Here is a 15,781-nt window from a genome sequence, read left to right as displayed (position 1 = left end):
AGTTTTGGGGGGGAAAAAAACTAAAAAGAATTGGTAGGAAATTTTGAAGAACAGTTTAAAATTTTTTCCCATCACCAATAATTGGCCTTTTCAAACCACTTCTAATCAAACCTGATTCCGCCAGGTTTCCTCTTTTTCAGTTTTTGCCATTTGAAAATCATCTTTGTAACTACGTAAATTCTCCCAGAGTTTGGAAGAGTGTGACCAAAGCCCTGCTGTGTGTTGGAGCTACTCCTTGTTTTCCCGCCTTCCCCACCTAGCCCCCACGCTCCCCCCAAGCTAGTCTGCCCTTTTCTTCTCGGCACCAGAGCTGAAATCCTGGCCCCACTGGCGCCGGTGGGAGGATTATTACCACGTGTTACCCCGTATCTCCACTACCCAGCTCTCCCCCACGTGGTGAACACTCAGACTCATCCCTGGCCCCCGTAACTCTCCACTGTGTTTCTGGACAGAGGTTTCTAGTTGCTAAGGGCAGGGCCAGGATATGGGCACAGTTTCTAGTTGTTGGGGGCCATTCTATGGAACTGACTGTCCCAGCAAGCAGGACCCAGCTATACATCTCCACTGCCCCTAGGAGCAGGACACGTCCCACTGAACCAGGAATCAATCAGCCTCAGGGGGACATTTCTGGGCACAGCCACCACATGCTACCCAATGGGGACTTGCTGTGGGGGCTTCTTGTAGGCCACAAGACACATTTATTGCCCAACGCTCCCTGGCTTCTTTGCCCACCAGCTGCCACCTTTGCTGCTCTGCTCATAATCCCCGAGTTCCCTCAGACAGAGCTCAGGCTGGGGGCCCAGCCTTCCCCAGCACAGCCGCTGGCTCCTGTGGGAGAGAGACTAGGCCCTAAAGCCCCAGGAATCCTACCTGAGTCCAGCCGGTGAATGTGGAGAGAAAGGAGGGAAATGGTGAAGGCAAGCAGCGGCAGTGACCTCACGGAGCCAGGGGACATCGAGGAATCCTCCATCTCCCTGATGTCGAGACGACCACACAAGCCCTGGGCGAGCGAGTCGGTGAGCGAGACCCTGCGATCCAGGACATGAGAGTGGTAAATGGGCAGAGCTGGTGCAACCATGCTGACTCCACTGGGCGCTGGAGTGCGACAAGCCCACATTCAGGCCAGACCTTTCAGAGGGGCCCAGCACCTGCAGCTGAAGCCAGATTCTCCAACGGGCTCAGTGCGCCGGGCGCACAGAAAGTGCTGAGTTCTGCTGAGTCTGGCCCAAACCCAGGCCAGCTCCAGCACTGGCACAGAAATAAACTCGCTCTTAAAGGAACGATTTCTAGATAGGTCCCAGAACGACTGGCTGAAAGCTCCTGACCCCCGGCCTGCAGGTGCCCTCAGCCCAGGGAACTCCGTGCTGGTTCAGAACTGCAGCCCTGAGCTACAAAGAGGGCTTGGGGGGTGGGGAGGGGGGTCTTTCTTAAACCACACGCAGGGCAGCCCCCTCTGCCACTCCTTATGGCAGGGGGCCCTGCTGCCACCCAGCTGCAGCTCATGGGGGAGGAGTTGTTCTCCCAGCCTCCATCCCTGCCCATCTGGGAAGGGGACTCCAGACTGCCAAAAGGGGAGTCCCCGGGTCTCCCCCATTTGCTGCCACTTTCTGCTGAGGAGGAAGTGGCCGGACAGTGGATTGCCGGTCCCTGGAATGGGGAGAACCGAGTGGGGCGCAGCCAGAGGTCTGTGTCCAGAAGAGGATGCCGCAGTCCTGGGGGGTGACATGGGTCCTGGAGCAGAAGTGACGGTGGCGAGCCATCACCAGATAAAGGCGCACTGGCTAACCAAGCTAATTCCCAAGACAGCCAGCAGGAGGTGCCACAGTGGTGAGTCCAAACTGTGTCAGTCTCTCTTGCAGGATCTAAGGTTTTTGCAAGTGGAATCAGGATAAAAATGCAAGAAAGAATGTAGGAGCGGGTGGAAGTGGGTATTGTGGGACAGGATGGGAGCGGGATTTTAAAGATAGTCCCACGCAGGGCTCTAGCTCCAGGCAGGCGAGCAGGAACCACTGGATCTGTTCCCCAGTCAAGTAGCTTTCATGTTGAAGGAGTGCCTTTGAGAGGCAGTGACAAGGGCAGAGTGCACACAGAAAGGGGCATTTCTGCATGGCTAGTACTCCTGGCTGGGAGCTTTGGGGGCTGGGGCTCAGGTCCACTGCAATGAGCATTGGGCACTAACGCCATCAGGCTCCTTTAGAGATCTCAGTCCCACAGTTGAGAGGCGAGCCCCCCTTGACTCACCCCTTACTCTGAGCAACAAGAGGGCGATTCACCCTGTGCTGGTTCTGAGCCCAGGGCAGAGGCCCAAAGGAAAGAAAGCAAGGCACCTTCCTGACCCCAGGGCTGCCAGGGGCTGGTTTGAAGCAGCCTATAGTCTGTTCTGGTGCAGGATTGTCCATCACACCCCAGTCTGCCCCTGGCATGCCCCATGCACCCTGCAATGCTATGGGTGGTGATGCAGAGTTGGCTACACCAGCCCTATGCCCAAACACTGGGCAGCCCCAACCCTGGGCATACCTGCTTTGTTTGCTAATCAGGATACTGTGTAAAGCTAACATAGTTACTGAGGGTTTATGCTTGAGGAGCAGAAGCTTATTGGGAAAGATGTGTACTGTGTAACCTTAACTACTTGTGTGATTCTTCCTCAAATAAATGACTGTGCATTAAGCATATTGGTTTCCAAATTCTCACTGGTACTGGTACCAGTCCGCCCAGCTTGGGCCATTAAAGATCAGCTCTCAGGCAGGTAATGTCAGGGCTCAGTGTTGAAACGGATCTTTAATGGCCCACAGCTGGCAATTCTCCTGCCAATTTCAGCTCCATCAGCAGTTTGCACGGAATGTTTGCAGTTCAGAGTCAGACAATGCCAGGTGAGCATGAGCAGGGACCCTCCGTAGAGGAGCCCCATCTCTTGGGCAGGCTAGCTGAGTCATGAGACACTGCTGGGGGGAGACAGGGGGATGAGACAGGAGTTAAAATAACTGGTGTCCCCAGGCAACTCTGACATCTCCCCTAGAGGAAAACATGCAAGCCCTGTGCTGTTATTTACTACTAGCCTTTCTTAGAGTGAAATACCAATCAAATACCCCTGTAAAATGCTCCGGGTGCCTGAACAAAAAATCAATAAATCAAAGCTGCAAAACAGCCCTGTTAGCCACCCAGAAACAACCCTCAGTCTTCCCCTGTAACTCCATCAAATAAAGAAGGGCCCGCTAGGCTCTGGTGAAGGGGCTGGTCCCTTCTCACATACCCTGGAGACCAGCAGGACCTTTCTGATTAGAAGCCAGGGCAGGGAACTCTGGAATTACGAGGATATTGGTTGGGCTATAGCACATGCAGTGGGAGCATGCCAGCTGCTGCACCCCTTCGTAGGGCGGCCCTGCCCTAGTCCTGCTGGCACAGGACAACAAATTTAAAAGCAAAGTAAAAGGATGAAAACTTCCTGCCACTATCTGATGAACCCAGGAGAAACCTCAGCTGTAACAGAAGTGCCGTCATCCAGCTTCTTGACAGTCAGTTAAATGGAGCCCTAGTCCAGGAGGTGCCTTACAATTAATGAATTATGGTTATGGTCTGAAGCAAAATCATTTAGGAAAAGAGAATCAGTTGGGTATCAGTCTGGCCTAGTGTCATTTTCTGTTAATGCTTGTTCAATGACAGCAGAATTTGTTCTTTTCTCCTGCACGTAGCAAGGCTGAAGAAGAAAGTGAAAGAGTAAAGCAGAACAAGGGGGTTGCCAGAGGTAAAAAAATCATTTTTGCTGCTTTTTAGCAAAACTGAGAACCAAAATCGCCACTTTTCCCACAGCTCCTGGTCCCCAGCACCTCACAGCCTGGATAGTAGATCCAGGGCCTCCCTCACTTACGCAAGCTAATCCCACTGTAAGGATTGAGCGACTCCCAGGGTTAGGCCAAGCTGTTCCTAAATTCCATAGGTACCAGCATCGGCAAAATAACCCTAACCCACATAGTAACCCTGAACCTTCGAGTGGACATGCCCCTCCACAGGGTTATGTGTTTAGATTCCATGTAGGGGCCCGGGACCGTGTTCCTTTCTTTTCAGATGCCGCACAGAACAATTCACACCTGCAGAGACCCAAGTAAAAAATGAGGACTCAGTTGTAATGAAGTTTAACCAGAGGCTTAAGGTTTAACGATGGGATATCCGGAAACTCCAAGCCCACGTGAATGAGTTGATGATGGAAGGCGAGAGAGAGAGAGAAGGAAAATCTGTAGATTATTTGTCTGCATATTCTACAAATTACTCAGCGTAACGCCAATCGGCCCCGAGTGTAGTTATCGCCCCTTTAGGCAGGAAGGCAAGAGGGAGATTCAGTGTCTGCAGCGGTAGGGGGCTGCCACAGAAATTTTATTATAGATACTGGGACAGCAATTAGCATTATCCATGTTAAGGATCTTAGATCCTCTTCTCTGTCATCAGGGTGTACAAAAACACTTGCAACTTTTGCAAGAATCAGGTTGTTACCACACTTCCTATACTCATTGAAGTTCAGATAGGTCACCTAAGAAAGGTTCAGACCTTTGTACTGATGAAATTAGCAGACCCAGGGAATTGCCTATTGGGAACTGATTTCCTATACAAATAAGGATGTGTTCTTGATTTGGTTAACCAATTGTTGTGTCTTACTGTAGAACAGGCAAAGGATGACTCAACAGTGCTCATACCTGAGTGTGGCATGGTATCTCCAGTGGAGGAGACTGAACCTGAGGGGTATGATTTAACCAAAATAGTGGCTAATCATGCAGACCAACCAGAGTTACAGGTGTTACTTCGCAAACATGCAGATGATTTTGTTAAATACAAGCATGATTGTGGATGTATGGCTGTCACTATTGTTGTAAAAGGAGGAGATATATCAACCCAAAGACAATATCTTTACCGAGAACTGGCAAACCCATATATGGAAAAGACTATCAAGTCTTTACTGACACAGGGAGTACTACGTAGATGTACTTCCACTGCCAATTCCCCTATTTGGCCTGTAAAGAAACCAAATGGTTCTTGGCATCTCACAATTGATTACAGATGCCTGAATCAGGCCACGACCACTTGTACCCCTACAGTGGCCAAGATGCAAAATTTAATCAAGTCCTTTGATCCAGAGGCTAAGTAGTTTACTGTCCTTGACATCAGTAACCGCTTTTGGACATTATCATTGGCCCACATTGTACAGTACCATTTTGCATTTAGTTTCCAGGGAGTCCAATATTCCTGGACACATTTACCCCAGGGGTATAAATCTGGACATGACTTATGAGGAGAGGCTGAGGGAACTGGGGTTATTTAGTCTGCAGAAGAGAAGAGTGATGGGGGATTTGATAGCAGCCTTCAACTGCCTGAAGGGGGGTTCCAAAGAGGATGGAGCTCAGCTGTTCTCAGTGGTGGTAGATGATAGAACAAGGAGCAATGGTCTCAAGTTGCAGTGGGGAGGTTTAGGTTGGATATTAGGAAACACTATTTCACTAGGAGTGTGGTGAAGCACTGGAATGGGTTACCTAGGGAGGTGGTGGAATCTCCATCCTTAGAGGTTTTTAAGGCCCAGCTTGACAAAGCCCTGGCTGGGATGATTTAGTTGGTGTTGGTCTTGCTTTGAGCAGGGGGTTGAACTAGATGACTCCTGAGGCCTCTTCCAACCCTAATCTTCTATGATTGCTCTACAGTACTTGTATGATGTGAACTGAAAAATACTATTTTTTTTGTTTATCATTTTTACGGTGCAAATATTTATAATCAAAAATAACATACTTTCTGATTTCAGTTACAACACAGAATACAATATATATGAAAATGTAGAAAAACATCCAAAATATTTAATACATTTCAATTGGTATTCTATTGTTTAACAGTATCAGAGGGGTAGCCGTGTTAGTCTGGATCTGTAGAAGCGACAAAGGGTCCTGTGGCACCTTATAGACTAACAGAGGTATTCGGGGTTTTTTGTTTTTTTTCCCCACTGCTTGCATTCGAAAAAGTGGGTATTCACGCATGAAAGCTTATGTTTCAATACCTCTGTTAGTCTATAAGGTATCACAGGACCCTTTGTCGCTTCTATTGTTTAACAGTGCAATTAAAAATGCGATTCATTGTGATTAATATTTAAGTTAATCACGTGAGTTACCTGCGATAACAGCCCTAGTCTATAGTTTTTAGTCTCAGTTTCTAGTCAGCGCTATTGGCCTTCTCCATATGGAAACCTTTTCAAAGGGTCTAAAATGCTTGGGAATCTTTCCTTTCCCCAATATTTGTCAGGCCCTGCTGCACCTCTGGCTTCGAGCCCGCAAATGGGCCCCAATACGTTAGGACAGGATGTCCTGCCAGCATTTCCAGCCCCACCAGAAGCAAGAAGCCACCCAGACTCTGAGAATAAAGCCAAGCAAAAAGAGTTTCAATAACTCACCCAAGGATAGCACAGTGAAGAGCTAGAAAGAAAGAACTGAAGACTCTCTTCTACATTCTCTTGCTAAAATCTTCCCAGTTTCTCTTGGATGCGGTGTCATGTTTTACTTTTTGAGTAATTAAACTGCTGTTATATTATCTCCCAAGGTGGCTGCATGTTAGTGGTTGGTAAAGGGATCTCTGCATACACTGTAAAATAATTTGACCTCTAAATACATCACAATTATCATTTGGCTGCACTGCATGGCTTCTTAACACACCATGGAGAGAGCAGAGATAGAGCTTAGATACCCCTGCTCCAAAAACTCCCACCAGATGGCCTAAAGGAAATTCGCCCTTGGCTAACAAGCAGCATGAAGCCTATGACACACCATCATTCTGGGGCTTCTGTTGTTTCTGATTCCACCATGCATTAATTTACATAGCAGAGCTGTGACATTCCCTACAGTCCATGCAGACTGGACAGCCTAATATTAACGAGTCTCCATAATTCCTTACATGGTGTTAATACAGACATTTCACAAGGATATTCATCACCAGAGTACCATTAGCTTTCAGAAAAGGCCTCACTCGGTGCACTCTTAGACCGTAGTATTGTATGCAAGCAGTTGATTTAATTGTTTATCACTCTTGCCTCAGCCCCTGAAAGGGGGAGGGATGTTAACAGATGGGTGGTGCCCAGAGAACCTCCGAGTGTGATGATTGGCTCCCCCTGTGGTGGGAGCACCTCCAGAACTGGCAACGGATCAGTGGGGCGCAGGTGACTGTGCTGGGCTGTCCCCTGACAGGGACTTTGGATGTAATTTGACTAATAAAGTTGTGGCCTGGTTAAAACCCAGACCATGTGTCCTTAGGATTCTTCTACGCAGTGAGTGCACCAACCCCTCTTTATGAGATGCAGCCTGCTTCCCCATTGCAGGTCAGTCCCATTCTGTGGGCAGGGACCCAGGCCTTCCTCCCCTTTTGGCTGCCTTTCTAGAGGAGACCTAACTCTGCTGCTGCTGCCATGGCATGGCTGATTAGCAGCCTGACTCATCGTTAGAAAAGAGACCTTAGTCAGCCAAGTGGGACTGCAAGAGAGCTCCCCTCTCAATACCACTTCTCAGAGAACCTGCTTCCGAGCTGATCAAAGTCTGTTTGATGGATAATGGAACAAGACATGGAATAACTTATTTGATCTATTTTAACCCTCTCTCTCAAGGATGCAGTCAGCAGTGGTTATATCTCTGGCCGGAAACTTGGTGCTCACACGCGACGTGAGATGATTTCAGTTTACACCCTCTTACTTGTTCATGAATTCAACATTACCCAGCAAGACCTCCGTTTGCTCTGAGGTCAAACCTCTCCTTATTTATTGAGGGCCAGGCACTTTCCAAACATTCTCTGCTCCAAGGAGCTCACAATCTAACCTTTAAACCCTAGGATGATTTCCCAGAGGAATATGGGCTCATTAAAGCAGGAGACTGAGTCAGAGAACCGAGTGACTTCTTGTAGCTGACCTTCCGCATGGGGTGAGGTGAGTGCCAGGAGCCTGGTCTGGCCCTCGGACCGTGGGCCAGCCAAAGCATGGCTGGAGTTATTTTCAATTGCTTATTTAATTTGGCAGGCTGCTACATTTTGGTTCTTCCAGGCCTGCTGGAAGCAATGGTGGGTACTCCATAACTCCTTGTAGCACCAGTGCCATCTTATCTTGCAGTATCCGAGTACGTACCTCATGCCTAAGGGCCAAATTCTGAAATCGGATGCTTGCATGTGGCCCCTATTATCTGCAAGAGGGAGACACATGAGCAATTCCAATAAGGTAGAATTTTGCCTTAACTGATTACATTGCTTCTAACATCTTTTTAATCATAAAGTCCCCATTGTTAGAGCGCACAGTTGTCAGTGCCTTAATGCTAAGCAGAAGAAGAATGTGGCATCCTTGTAAGTTCCCCCAAAGCAGGTATTTGTCTTTTCAGTGAACCACAGACAATTACTGTAGCAGAGTCTCCCTGGCCCCTCACCTAGGAGCCACAGGGACCTGCCAGTCACTTCCCGGGAGCCACCTTAAGTAAGCACTGCCTGGACCCTGCACCCCCTCCCATGCCCCAACCCCCGTCCCACCCTGAGCCCCTTCCCGCACCCCAAACCCCTCGGCCCCAGCCCAAACCAGAGCCTCCTGCACCCCAAACTCCTCATCCCCGGCCCCACCCCAGAGCCTGCACGTCAACCATCTGCCCCAGCCCTGAGCCCCCTCCTGCATGCAAACTCGCTCCCAGAGCCTGCACCCCTCCCGCACTCCGAACTCCTCAGCCCCAGCCCAGAGCCTGCATCCCCAGCCGGAGCCCTCATCCCCGCCCCAAACCCCTGCCCCAGCCCTGAACCCCCTCCTGCACCTCAAACTCTTCACCCACGGCCCCACCCAGGAACCCGCACCCACAGCCGGAGCCCTCACATAGTACGGCCCTACAGACTGGGTGAAGGGCTGTCAGGCTGGAAAGCCAGAAAGGCGGAAGTTGCAGGAGTCAAGGCAGAAGATGATGATGGGCCTGGATGATGGTGTTAGTGACGTGGTAGAAAGAGACGGTCAGATCTCAGAAATGACATGGAGGAAAAAAGCAGCTAGTCTCTTGTGATAAATGAAGGGGGGTGTAGCTCCCTTTGATAGACAGCCAGCCAGCTAGCTGTAAAATCCCTCTTGGTCTGTTCTCTGCTTGCTTTGCCTGTAAAGGGTTAACAAGCCCACAGGTAAAAGAAAAGGAAGTGGGCTCATGACCAAAAGAGCCAATGGGAAGGCAGAACTTTTTAAAATGGGAAAGAAACTTTCCCTTTTGTCTGTTGTTCTCTGGAGAAGCAGGGAAGCACGGAGCAGCAATGCTATAAGGGGGAATGCTGTGTATGTTTTGAACCAGGTATGAAAAATTATCTTCCATACCTAGAAGGAACCATTTGGAGAGGGAACATTTAGATAAATGTGATCAGGTTTATTCTTTATTTTGGCTTGTGGAGCTCCTCTGTGCTAACCCCAGATGCTTTTGTTTGCTTGTAACCCTTAAGCTGAACCCACAAGGAAGCTAGTTTGGGTGCTTAATTTTTGGAATTGCTCTTTTAAAATCTAGCAAAAGCCTAAGTTCCCGATGTATTTTCTTTCTTTTTGTTTTTAATAAATAATAAAACTGCACTGGGAGTGACAGAGTGGGGATTCAGCCTTGACATCGCTCATCTTCATTTTTTTTAAATAGCTCATTTTCTTTTTTTATGAATTGAGCTGAGGAAAAGGTCACAACCCTGGCTGCTGTCTGGGTTTGCAGGTGGTTGGTGGTGTGCTGGGTTCAATAGGGGTGCTAGGGGTGCCAGAACGAGGGGTGCTAGGCCCGCCGCACCCCCTGGCTTGAAGTGGTTTCCATAGGGCGACTATGCCAGGTTGGGGAAGACGCTTAAGGAAATGGAGGCTCAGGTGATCTTCAGTGGGATTTTGCCTGTGCCTAGAGAAGGGCAGCAAAGGTGTGACAGGATTATGATGCTCAACAGATGACTCAGGCAGTGGTGCTATGAGGAGGGCTTTGGGATGTATGGCCACTGGGAGGCATTCATGGACAGAGGACTGTTCTCTCGGGATGGACTTCACCTGATCAGGGAGGGAAATAGACTTCTAGGCATAGGCGGTGAGTTATATCTCCATGTGGTGCCCAGGCACCAGCAATATTCAGAGCCCAGGGGCCCAGCTCCACCAATATTTGGGGCCGGGTGTTCTCCCCCTCCCACCCCGGCCCCACCTCCCGCCCCCTCCCGCCGGCCTCTCTAGCTGCCTCCCTGGAGCAGAGCATCCCTGGCTGCCTCTTCCGCCAGCTCCATGCTGCCTCCCTGCAGCAACTGCTCCCGTGGGGTCCTAGTGCCCCCCATCTCGACTGCCAGGGCAGACTGACTGAGCCTGCCCTTCCACCCTCCGACCCTTCCCTTTTCCGGCGGGACCCTCCACCAGCACAGCCCTTCCCCCCCCCCCCCGCCCGCAGTCACCACTCCTGCCCCATGCTGGGCAAGGGGCAGGAGGGAACATGGGGAGGAAGGGGGGTGATGTGGGTAATTATACGCTGTCAGCCTGACATCCATCCCAGGCAAGATGATGGAATATCTGCTATGGGATTATGTAAAACAAGTGGAAAACAGACGTGTCATAAGTGCGCTGAACTGAGTGTCATCAGAGCACCTGTTTGTTTTCTTTCCCCCTCCCTAGCCCCCAGGCACAAGGGCACAGAGTAGAATGCCCTGGGTACTGCTCATCCCGTGCAACTCCATTGGTAATCGGACTCTCCCTCGCCCAGAGTTCAAATCAGGGTAGCTTGTCCGTGATGCAGTGGGAGGTGTGGTCAAATGTTCGGCTGCATGTCTGTGTTCTTTCTGCAGGCTGTATTGACTGTGGCCGGACACCCCAGCAGGCTCCAATCAAACCAATAAATCCCAGACTTGGTTTGTAGCAAAGGCACTTGGTCAGGTTTCTTGTCAGCGTTGAGGAGAGAGCAGCCATTGGACTATACGCTGAGTAGCTGCAGATTGACAGCTGTGTGCCAGGTGCTTTGGGGAGATCCGCGCTGATGCGTGAGTGGCGGACGGGGAGAGATTTTCTGGAATGTGTGAAACTGACAGAGAAGATGCCACAGTAAAGGAAATAGGGGCATGAAGGTGCGGTGATCCTAGCAAGGTGGAAGAGGGGGAAATGAAGGTGCTTTAAGCAAAGAAATGACTGAACTATGTTGCAGTTTTGATTTTATTAGGAATTGCTCCTGGGAATGTTACGTATTGGTGGGAATATTCTGGACTGATGTTATAGGGACAATCCTGATAGTTGGGGCTTTGTCTAATATCGGCACCTGTTACCTCCCCCCCGCCCTGATCCGATCCGATTTTTCACACTTCCCGGCTGGTCGCCAGCTGCTGCTGGGAAGCTGCTGGGAGCCTTAAAGGCTGTTGGTGCTTCCCTGGGGTCCGAGCAGAGACTGTTGCTGCTGCCTATAAATCTGCAGTTGGATTTATCACCCTATCCCCGTGTGAGTCACTTGGGCAGCACTGAGCCCAGTCAGCCACATTCCTAACAGCTGAACAGAAGATCTCGTGGTCACAGGTCACGAAGGGCCCCTACAAAGTACATGTACCAACAAGACACTAATTTTACATTTGCTATATCAGGTCACGTGCCTGGGGAAATTCAGGTGTATTATCAGCATGGGCACCAATGACCCTGAGAATAGTGTTTTAACCAGTTACATTATATTTACCTCTTGGTTAATATAATTACTGTGTTGAATTGTGTGTGTTATTTCTTGGGAGCCTCCAAATATCTGGCAGGTAAGTGGGGGTTACACTGGTGTTAGAATTTCCCTCCTAAGCTGCCCTGATGATCCTGCCAGGAAGGGGCACAGGGGATGGAGGCACCGCCAAATAAACTCATACGGGAAGAAAATAAGGAAGTTAAACCCCACTGAGCTGAGGGCAGGATCCAGAAGAACCCAGGCCTGTCCATCAAAACCTATAAGGAGATCACCTCCTTTAGAGCTAACCAGGTGGATGGGGGGCACTGTGATGCTGTGGAATGTGGGAGGCACTTTATCATATTGTTGATACCAGTATTCTACAATTGCGATGAATTGTGCTAGATATGCCATGTGAGGTATTTGTGAAAATGTTATGATTTGCCAAGTATGATAATCTTGTTTATATGTTTGTATCACCTTTGTAGTGCGAGTTATAGATACGTGGGGTATATCTGTGTTTCCAGACTTGTGCTGTGTTTCTGAGTGACACTGACACACAGACTGGCATCAGCACTGCCTGGCCTGTTCAATGGCCCATCAAGGGTCATCAGCTGTACAATGAACCCATTGAAAGGCCAGGGACTACGCCTTATGACTCAGCAGGACTTGTAGGGCCATGTCTATAGACAGGGGACTCTAAGGCTTTGTCTACACTCCCCAGCTTTTAGCAACACAACCCCGCCGCTAAAACTTTGGCAGTGTGAACTTTTTTTGTTGGCACTTTTGTCGACAAAAAATTTCCACCCCCTACGAGTGGGGTTATTGTTGTTGACAGGACCGGGCTCCTGCTGACAACGTGGCATTCATACTGCTGACTGGCAAAATGTTCGTCTTTTATAAAGGTTTTTTTTAAGCACCGGTGAACACCAAAACTTTTGTCGCTCACTTGGCAGTGTAGACAAGCCCTAAGGCTTTTCCAGGCCCATGTGTTGTTAGTTTGTAGTTGGGACACAGGAAGTACAAGCCACCTGGAAAAGGAATATAAAGGGCAGCTGCATCATCTCCATTTTGTCATTCCTGCTCCTTATCTCTGGAGTGACTTTTCTACAAGCCGAAGCTCTGAACAAAGGATTGAATGACCCATCCAAGCTGTGGATGTGATCCAGAGGGACTTTCAAGCCAGTGAATTCCCCAGTACTGTTAAGAACTTGATATATGGACCTTGAAGTCGCTGTATGTATCTGAGTGCTTTATCATTTAACACTCTTGTCTTTCTTTTTTCCTTACAATAAACCTATCATTTTACACACTAAAGAATTGCCTGGCAGCGTGGTATTTTGGGTAAGATCCAACTTAATATTGACCTGGCACTGTGGATGACCCTTTGGGGTTACCAGAATATTTTGTATAACGAGCAGAGTTTTTAAATAACTTTCACTGTACTGGACCTAGGTGCTGATTGGGAGCCAGAAAACTGAAACACAATGTGATTTCTTTTTTCAGCTTCTCGATAACCAGTATGGGGGATGAGAAGCAGAGTTTATGACGGGTTGGTGAGTTTAACCTCAGTGTTAACCACCAGTTTTGCTCTCCCTTTTGCAGCCTGCCCTAACCTTGGCAACTGCAATACAATAATCCCTAGCACTTCTAGAGCATTGTTGGCTCCATTTTATTGATGGGGATAAAGGCACAAAGAGAGGAAAATGACTGATTTTCTGTGGAAGCAGCAGAAATGGGAACAGAATCCAGGAATCCTGGCTCCCGGCCCCCTGTTCTAATCAATAACAATTCTTTCCTAAAACTTTGTGGGTTACGCTGGCAAAACCCAGCAAATGATCCCCCTGCACTGGGTAAAGTCACTGAAGGAGTGGGGAACAGGTGGGGTAAAGTTGGGGTGAGGGGTGCCGTGTTTGTAGAACAGCCTCTAGTCCCAACCTGGCTCTGGGAGGACAGGCTTGTTTCTCTGCAGCTATAGCCAGCAGGGGGAGTGCCTAGCATTGTTTTTGTGCAGATCCTACACAAGCATTGACACATCTTGCACCTCCAAAGCACCGACTCCGGGACCACTCTCCTTTTCAGTTGGGGCAAGTGGAACCGAATCTGTTCCACTGAGCGGGGTGAGGAAGGGGAATTGGGGCAGCCCCACAGGGACCACACACACCCCCAGGGGATGCTACAGGAGGGAAGGGGTTATTCTGCTTAGCCAGAGTAAAGGTACAAACTCCCCTCCTGTACTGGATACCCGGGTCAGAGACAGCAGCAGAAGGAATGGGAACCCACAGCTGCATCTATATCTCACATAGGTTGGTCTACATTGTTTATGGCTCAGGTCTAGATGAAATGACTGTAAAGACTCTCAGTAGTTATCAATGATTCACTCTCACGCTGGGAAAACATTGCTAGTGGGGTCCTACAAGAGTCGGTCCTGGCTCTGACAGTTTTCACCATTTCATTCATGATTTAGATGCTCTAGTGGAGAGTGTACTTAGAAATGCTGCAGGCCCGAACAAGCTGGGAAGGGCGGCCAGCAGTTGTGAGGACAGGATTAGAATTCAAAACAATCTTGACGAATTGGAGAATTGGTCTGAAACCATCTTTGTTGAATTTATCTTGATTAGTGCAAATATTTCAGCCAGGAGGACAAAATGAAATACATTAAACAGCCTAGGTACCAATATTACAGAACAGGAGCTGGGGTTCCAGTGGACAACAAACTGAGTATGTGTAAACAATGTGAGGCTATTGTGAAAAAGGCAAATATCATTCTGCAGTGTATTAACAAAGGTGTCGTATGCAAGACAGGAGGTTAAAAAAATGGACATCTTTATTCTTGAGAAAGGAAGACTGTGAGGGGACCTGATAAGTTTTCCTATAAGTTAAGGGCTGTTAGGGAGAGGACTGAGATCAACTCTTCTCCAGCTGCACTGAAAATAGAAGAAGGGGGAAATCAGCATGCTTTGCAGTGATGGAGATTTAGGTGAGACCAGGGGTGGGAAAACTACGGCCTGCGGGACCGTCCTGCCTGGCCTCTGAGCTCCCAGCCAGGGAGGCTGCCCCTGGCCCCTCCCCTGCTCTCCCCCACAACCATGCCACCGCCCGGGCAGCGCTCGGGGGGGCAGGGCTGCGCAGTCCAGCAGGGCAGTGCGCCTAGTTCCCTCCGGGCTGCTGCCCTGAGCGGCATGGTAAGGGTGCAGGGCTGTGAGCTTCTGCGGGGCAGTGTGTCTAGTTCCGGCGGGGCTGCAAGCTCCTGCTGCTCTGAGCGGCATGGTAAGGGGGCCAGGGCGTTGGATAAGGGGCAGGAGGTCCCGGGGGGCAGTCACGGGACAGAGAGCAGGGGGCGGTTGGATGGGCTGGAGGTTCTTGGAGGGGCGGTCAGGGGACGGGGAACGGGGGGTGTTGGATAGGCGTGGAGTCTCGGGGGGTCTGTCCGGGGGCAGGGGTGTGGATAAGGGGCGGGGCGGCCAGTGAGGGTTGGGTAGGGGGTGGGGTTCCGGGGGGGTGGTTAGGGGCAGGGAGGGTCTCTGGAGGTCAGGGGACAAGGAGCTGGGGGGGGGGTTGGATGGGTTGGGGATTCTGAGGTGGGCAGTCAGGGGGTGGGAAGTGGGAGGGGGGCAGCCAGGCTGATTGGGGAGGCACAGCCCTCCCTACCCGGCCCTCCAGACAATTTTGCAACCTCGATGTGGCCCTCGGGACAAAAAGGTTGCCCACCCCTGGGTTAGACATTAAGAAAAACTTTCTATGAGGATAGCTAATCTGTGGAACAGGTTGCCGCAGACCCCCAGGCAAATGCGCTCTCAGCTTCCACAACCCATGGGAGGAACCGCTCTTTAATGTATTGACCATACTTGCTGCTTGGGGTTTAAGCCGTAGGCTCCTCCACCTCCCAGTACCACACCTCTCAGCCTTCAGCATGCCTTCCTCGCTGTGACCGCGCCGCAGTGAGTCTACTTGGACTGGACCCCTGGAGAAGGCTTCACACCCAAAAGAAGCAATGCAGCCCCCCCCGTCTCTGGACTGCATCGACTCCCAGCTGGTGCAAAACAGAAGGGCGTCTTGTACGTCTGAACCTAACACAGGAAGTTCTCAGGGGCCTTGAGCAAGAAATTCTCAGCACCGTCCTGCTGGGCTTGTCCCTA

General features: G+C 50.0%; 1 long non-coding RNA gene across 1 annotated transcript; it reads left to right on the top strand.

Moving 5' to 3' along the window:
• Positions 1-8,888: 8,888 nt before the first annotated feature.
• Positions 8,889-12,959, top strand: LOC135977732 (uncharacterized). The gene is made up of 2 exons (XR_010595150.1): positions 8,889-9,308; positions 10,801-12,959. It is a non-coding gene; the product is annotated as an uncharacterized LOC135977732 (long non-coding RNA).
• Positions 12,960-15,781: the final 2,822 nt, after the last annotated feature.

This window comes from Chrysemys picta, unplaced genomic scaffold (assembly GCF_011386835.1).
Source record: "Chrysemys picta bellii isolate R12L10 unplaced genomic scaffold, ASM1138683v2 scaf20, whole genome shotgun sequence".
In the NCBI taxonomy this organism is placed as follows: domain Eukaryota; kingdom Metazoa; phylum Chordata; order Testudines; family Emydidae; genus Chrysemys; species Chrysemys picta.
Note: the sequence above shows the minus strand (reverse complement) of the source record. Positions and strands in the feature narration are given on the sequence as shown.